At 41.9% G+C, this 7,739-nt stretch overlaps 1 non-coding gene across 1 annotated transcript; it reads right to left on the bottom strand.

Moving 5' to 3' along the window:
* Positions 1-4,808: 4,808 nt before the first annotated feature.
* LOC140310606 (U5 spliceosomal RNA) lies at positions 4,809-4,922 on the bottom strand. The gene has a single exon (XR_011916659.1). It is a non-coding gene; the product is annotated as a U5 spliceosomal RNA (small nuclear RNA).
* Positions 4,923-7,739: the final 2,817 nt, after the last annotated feature.

The raw sequence follows: 7,739 nt of genomic DNA, 5'->3' as shown, positions 1-7,739 counted from the left end.
TGTGCGGTTTGATTTTCGAAAAGTTTCTTTCATGTTTTCTAGCAATTATTGATGGATATGTAGACCTTCTTGCAGCTGAACACCTCCGCTCCCGCTTTTGATCATATATTGTCAGGCATTCGCACCTTGTCTTACCCACTTTTTACAAACTTTAGTCGAACAGTCACACCTTTTTGCAGCCGAACACCACCTCTCCCGCTTTTGATGATGTATGGTCCAGCATTCTTACCTTTTCTAACACATTCTTCAGCAATTATGGTCGGACATTCACACCTACTCAGAGCCGAACACCTCCGCTCCCGCATTTGATGGTGTATAGTCGGGCATTCTCACACTTTCTCATCAGCTTTTTACAAATTATGATCTGACATTCACACCTGCTTTTGATAATGTATTGTTAGGCATTCGCACCTTTTTTTTACCCATTTTTCATGAATTATGGGTGGACATTCACACCTTCTTGCAGCCGAACACCTCCTCTCCCGCTTATGATCATGTGCGGTTTGATATTGGAAAATTTACTTTCTTGTTTTAAAGCAATTATTGATGGACATTCAAACCTTCTTTTTGATGGTGTATAGTCGGGCTTTCGAGCCTTTTCTTCCTGGTTTTTACAAACCATGGTCGGACTTTCACACCTTCTTGTAGCCGAACAACTCCGCTCCCGCTATTGATTGTGTACAGTCGGGTATTTTAACCTTTTCTTACCCGCTTTTTACCAACTATGGTCGGACATTCACACCTTCTTACAGCGGAACACCTCTGCTCCCGCTTTTGATGGTGTATAGTCGGGCATTCGAACCTTTTCTTACCCGCTTTTTACAAACTATGGTGGGACATTCAAACCCTCTTGTATCCGAAAACCTCCGCTCTCTCTTTTGATCATACATTGTCGGACATTCGCACCTTTTCTTACCCGCTTTTTACAAACCATGGTCGGACTTTCACATCTTCTTGTAGCCGAACACATCCGCTCCCGCTATTGATTGTGTACAGTCGGGTATTTTAACCTTTTCTTACCCGCTTTTTACCAAGTATGGTCGGACATTCACACCTTCGTACAGCAGAACACCTCCGCTCCCTCTTTTGATGGTGTATGTTCGGGCATTCAAATCTTTTCTTACCCGCTTTTTCCAAACTATGGTCGGCTATTCACAGCTTCCTCTCCACCATACTTGTATGGTGGGATATTCACACCCACTTGCATCCGAAGACCTCCGCCCCAAATTTTGTTGATATTTAGTCGGACATTCGCACCTTACCCGCTTTTGGCAAACTATGGCCTTCTTGCAGCCAAACACCTCTGATCTCGCTTTTGATGATGTAAGGTTGGGCATTCAGACCTTGCTTCACCTGCTTTTCACCAAATATAGTCGGACATTCACACCTTCTTGCAGCCGAACACTTCCGCTCCACCTTTTAGTGTTCTATCACACCGCATTTTATACATTATGGTCGGAAATTTTCAACCACTCTCATCCGAAGACCTCTCCTCCCGCTTTTGTTAATATATTTGAACTTTAGTCGGACATTCAAACCGTCTTGCAGCTGAACCACCTCCGCTCCCTGTTTTGATCATATATGGTCTGGCAATACTACCTTTTCTTACCCGTTTGTGAGTAATTATGGCTGGACATTCACACCTACTTGCAGCCGAACACAACCTCTCTCGCTTTTGATGATGTATGGACCGGCATTCTTACCTTTTCTAACACATTTTTCAGCAATTATGGTCGGAGATTCACACCTACTCACAGCCGAACAACTCCGCTCCCGCATTTGATGGTGTATAGTCGGGCATTCTCACCCTTTCTCATCAGCTTTTTGCAAATTATGATCTGACATTCACACCTACTTGCAGTCGAACAGCTCTGCTCCCGCTTTTGATTATGTTTGGTTGGATATTCGAACCTTTTCTTAACTTCTTTTTACATATTTTGGTTGGACGTTCACACCTTCTTGTAGCCGAACACTTCCACTCCTGCTTTTGATGATGTATGGTTGGGCATTCACACCTTTTTTTTGCCCATTTTTCAGGAATTATGGGTGGACATTCACACCTTGCAGCTGAACACCTCCTATCCCACTTATGATCATGTGCGGTTTGATTTTCGAAAAGTTTCTTTCATGTTTTCTAGCAATTATTGATGGACATGTAGACCTTCTTGCAGCTGAACGCTTTTGATCGCTTTTGATGGTCCAGCATTCTTACCTTTTCTAACACATTCTTCAGCAATTATGGTCGGACATTCACACCTACTCAGAGCCGAACACCTCCGCTCCCGCATTTGATGGTGTATAGTCGGGCATTCTCACCCTTTCTCATCAGCTTTTTACAAATTATGATCTGACATTCACACCTGCTTTTGATAATGTATTGTTAGGCATTCGCACCTTTTTTTTACCCATTTTTCATGAATTATGGGTGGACATTCACACCTTCTTGCAGCCGAACACCTCCTCTCCCGCTTATGATCATGTGCGGTTTAATATTCGAAAATTTACTTTCTTGTTTTAAAGCAATTATTGATGGACATTCAAACCTTCTTTTTGATGGTGTATAGTCGGGCTTTCGAGCCTTTTCTTCCCGGTTTTTACAAACCATGGTCGGACTTTCACACCTTCTTGTAGCCGAACAACTCCGCTCCCGCTATTGATTGTGTACAGTCGGGTATTTTAACCTTTTCTTACCCGCTTTTTACCAACTATGGTCGGACATTCACACCGTCTTACAGCGGAACACCTCTGCTCCCGCTTTTGATGGTGTATAGTCGGGCATTCGAACCTTTTCTTACCCGCTTTTTACAAACTATGGTGGGACATTCAAACCTTCTTGTATCCGAAAACCTCCGCTCTCTCTTTTGATCATACATTGTCGGACATTCGCACCTTTTCTTACCCGCTTTTTACAAACCATGATCGGACTTTCACATCTTCTTGCAGCCGAACACATCCGCTCCCGCTATTGATTGTGTACAGTCGGGTATTTTAACCTTTTCTTACCCGCTTTTTACCAACTATGGTCGGACATTCACACCTTCGTACAGCGGAACACCTCTGCTCCCTCTTTTGATGGTGTATGTTCGGGCATTCAAACCTTTTCTTACCCGCTTTTTCCAAACTATGGTCGGCTATTCACAGCTTCCTCTCCACCATACTTGTATGGTGGAATATTCACACCCACTTGCATCCGAAGACCTCCGCCCCAAATTTTGTTGATATTTAGTCGGACATTCGCACCTTACCCGCTTTTGGCAAACTATGGCCTTCTTGCAGCCAAACACCTCTGATCTCGCTTTTGATGATGTAAGGTTGGGCATTCAGACCTTGCTTCACCTGCTTTTCACCAAATATAGTCGGACATTCACACCTTCTTGCAGCCGAACACTTCCGCTTTTAGTGTTCTATGAGGCATTCACATATTTTTTTTCACCGTATTTTATAGATTATGGTTGGAAATTCTCACCCACTCTCATCCGAAGACCTCTCCTCCCGCTTTTGTTAATATATAGTCAGGCATTCGAACCTTTTCTTACCCGCTTTTTACAAATTATAGTCGAACATTCACACCTACTTGCAGCTGAATACTTCCGCTCCACCTTTTAGGTATGTATGGTTGGCATTTGCACCTCTTTTTATATGATTGCTGAAGATTAAGTTGTACTTTCTCAAACTACAACATTTTTTTATTTGTTGAAACTTGATTTGAAGTGGATAAATAAGGAGGACAAACAGTTTTAAGTCAGGCTGATAGAAGGAATTAATTTTATAGCAAAATCTGTACTTCGTCATATGTCGAGAGATGCTTATTGCTGAAGAAGTTTTTTCTCATTCTACAAAGTACAACGTTGTTTATCGTTGAAACTTGATTAGACATGAATAAATATGAAGGACAAAGCAGTCTTAACTTGGTTTGAGTTAAGGAATTCGTTTTATAGGAGAATCCGAATTCGTGCATAACTCATAAAATAGAGCTTATTTTCGGATTCCTGAAGAATGATTCTGGTTCTTTCTCATAATACAAAGTTTGTTGTTTATTGTTGAAACTTCATCAGAAGTGAAGAAATAAATGAATGCCTATCAACAAATTGACCTTCTGTTGACCTTCGGGGAGGTGAGTATCTTCACTAGACTCACCTGTCTGCTCTTCCTCCTCATTTAGCGTAGCTCCACCCTCTGCCTGTGAATTCTCACAGACTTCAACACTGAGTGGTGAGGCCTCTACAGGCCCCTCCCCTTTTTGCTCCTCACTTCCAATCCAAGCTTTTGGCGGGAAGTTTGAATTTATTGGGTCAACCGCTTCACTTTGTTCACCAACTGCCACCTTTGGTCCTTCTCTTGTTTGGCTTGACTGTGGCTTTACCGTCTTTAATTTGTTGGCAAAAGATTTAGGGCAATCTCTGAAGATGTGATTTAATTCTCCACAGAGATTACATTTCCTGCCATTTGGACACTCTTCAAAAGTTTGCCCAATTTCTCTGCTCTTCCCACATAACACCTTGGTACAAGCCTCAACCAGGTGCCCATGCTCACCACACTTGCGGCAGAACTTGGGCTGCCCCTGGTAGTGGATGTAACCTCGGTTTTCAAGGTGGCCAGAGTGTCGCCCACCCGCTGCACTGAGCACTCTTCAGCCCTTTTAAATGGTATAACTTTGCACTCCCGCACGCTCCAGCAAGCACCATTCAAGCAACAACTTTGCACTCCAGCTTTGAACATCGGCACAGTCGCAACAAGTAAGGCGATTCTACTCAGAGAAGTCACTCTGCACAGTAACAAGATTTCTTTTGCACAGACAGAAAGGGCTTCACCCGCAAAGGTAAAGCCTGCCAAAAATAGAAACAACTCATTAGTGCTGCTCTCCACAGAAATCTTTAGTAAAAGGCGAAAGACTTGTACGTTATGAAGAGAAACCAGAGTACGATTATCCGTCACTGCGGGAGCAGGGCATCAGGCTTGTTGGCATAGCCACCTTCCCCATGGTGAGCTTTGCTTGGTTGAGACGCTTGCTCTCCCCCCCCCTTGCTCCTCGGCTGACCAAGTAGGAACAATCGGGCCCTATTCGATGGCTGCCTTGTCTTTTACTCTGTGCAAAAGACAAGGCAGCAACAAAAACACCACGAGAATCCCGTATTGAGGCTTTGTTCTGACCGCTCATTCGGGGTCGCGTTTCTTTCAAGCAATTCTCCTGGTTAGCCCACACTCGGCTCGCTCCCATAGCCGTGTTAAAGTCTACTTCGCATTCACTCTCTTTTCTCAGCAGACTCTTGGGATTTTATCTATAAAATGAATTCCTTCACTCAAACTATGTGAAAACTGCTTTGTCCTTAATATTTACCATGTCTAGAAAGATTTAAACAAAAAAAACAACGTTGTACTTTGCAGTAAAAGAAAGAGCAAATCTAAAGTTTCAGGAATCCGAGAATAAGCTTACTTTCATGAGTTCTTCACGATTTCGGATTTTGCTATAAAATGAATTCCTTCACTCAAAACTAAATTAAAACTGCTAAACCGCTAATCTGTTATATGTAAGGCAGATGTCAAATTCACCGAAATAGGATCAAAGGGTATTCGGCCAATCGAGCTGTAGCAGCTTCGGTAAAAGAGTATAAGTTGAAGAGTTTGTGAATAAAGGTGTGCGCACACATAGTGTGCTGTACGAAAATAGGCAGGGAGCAATGCCGGCTGGGGTATATGTTCTTTTATGTTGTCTGACTGTTTGATTTGAATGTGTTGTGTAAGTGTCCTGTTGAATGTTACATGTTTGGGCTTTGACACGCTTCACTGTGGTTGTTAACTGTGTGGTGTGTCCTGAAATGTTATATGTTTGGGCTGTGTGACATGCTTAATGCTTGTCAGTAGCTACCCACTTATTCATATATAGCAACTGACAACATAAGAAGTCCGGACATACTTTGATAGTAGTTGTAGAAGTATCCTTATTGATAATAGATCACTAATTCATAGTGATAGAACAGTAGATGAACAGGTGCTTGCACATGTCTCACGAAAATAAAATGGGTGTATCATTGCTGATGGCAGAGCAATACTGCCAAACTTATGAGTTCTTGTGGCAAACTTGATTCAGTGTCTTGACGTGTATACGCTGTTTCGCTGACTTGATTGTCACAAGAAACAAAGTGTGTTTGATAAGATCCGACCATTTTATTACGGGAGGATCAGTATGTATGGATTCTGATGTGACTGATAAACCCATTCGTATCTTAAGCATAATCTAATACATGAGACAACGCCCTGGCACACGATAAAAAAAAAAAAGAGAGAGAGCGGTTTTGTGTCCCCACAGTCCATAATGTAGAAAAGAGAGAAAAAAAGCCTTTCTGATTTGGTGTGTGTGCTCATAGTGCAGAGTGTAGAGAAAAGAAAGCCGTTTTGGTGTCACGGGTGTTGTGACTTACACACACACATTTCTAAATTGAGAAAGGAAATTATTTTAGAGGAAGCACTAGAGATTAGATCCCACATTTGTTGATAGGCATTCATTTATTTCTTCACTTCTGATGAAGTTTCAACAATAAACAACAAACTTTGTATTATGAGAAAGAACCAGAATCATTCTTCAGGAATCCGAAAATAAGCTCTATTTTATGAGTTATGCACGAATTCGGATTCTCCTATAAAACGAATTCATTAACTCAAACCAAGTTAAGACTGCTTTGTCCTTCATATTTATTCATGTCTAATGAAGTTTCAACGATAAACAACGTTGTACTTTGTAGAATGAGAAAGAACTTCTTCAGCAATAAGCATCTCTCGACATATGACGAAGTACAGATTTTGCTATATAATTAATTCCTTCTATCAGCCTGACTTAAAACTGTTTGTCCTCCTTATTTATCCACTTCAAATCAAGTTTCAACAAATAAAAAAATGTTGTAGTTTGAGAAAGTACAACTTAATCTTCAGCAATCAGTATAAAAAGAGGTGCAAATGCCAACCATACATACCTAAAAGGTGGAGCGGAAGTATTCAGCTGCAAGTAGGTGTGAATGTTCGACTATAATTTGTAAAAAGCGGGTAAGAAAAGGTTCGAATGCCCGACTATATATTAACAAAAGCGGGAGGAGAGGTCTTCGGATGAGAGTGGGTGAGAATTTCCAACCATAATCTATAAAATACGGTGAAAAAAAATATGTGAATGCCTCATAGAACACTAAAAGCGGAAGTGTTCGGCTGCAAGAAGGTGTGAATGTCCGACTATATTTGGTGAAAAGCAGGTGAAGCAAGGTCTGAATGCCCAACCTTACATCATCAAAAGCGAGATCAGAGGTGTTTGGCTGCAAGAAGGCCATAGTTTGCCAAAAGCGGGTAAGGTGCGAATGTCCGACTAAATATCAACAAAATTTGGGGCGGAGGTCTTCGGATGCAAGTGGGTGTGAATATTCCACCATACAAGTATGGTGGAGAGGAAGCTGTGAATAGCCGACCATAGTTTGGAAAAAGCGGGTAAGAAAAGGTTTGAATGCCCGAACATACACCATCAAAAGAGGGAGCGGAGGTGTTCCGCTGTACGAAGGTGTGAATGTCCGACCATAGTTGGTAAAAAGCGGGTAAGAAAAGGTTAAAATACCCGACTGTACACAATCAATAGCGGGAGCGGATGTGTTCGGCTACAAGAATATGTGAAAGTCCGACCATGGTTTGTAAAAAGCGGGTAAGAAAAGGTGCGAATGTCCGACAATGTATGATCAAAAGAGAGAGCGGAGGTTTTCGGATAC

Source organism: Leuresthes tenuis, unplaced genomic scaffold, assembly GCF_036924035.1.
Source record: "Leuresthes tenuis unplaced genomic scaffold, fLeuTen1.0.hap1 SCAF_6, whole genome shotgun sequence".
Taxonomy (NCBI): domain Eukaryota; kingdom Metazoa; phylum Chordata; class Actinopteri; order Atheriniformes; family Atherinopsidae; genus Leuresthes; species Leuresthes tenuis.
The sequence above is the reverse complement of the archived record's forward strand: the minus strand, read 5'-3'. Positions and strand labels throughout refer to the sequence as shown.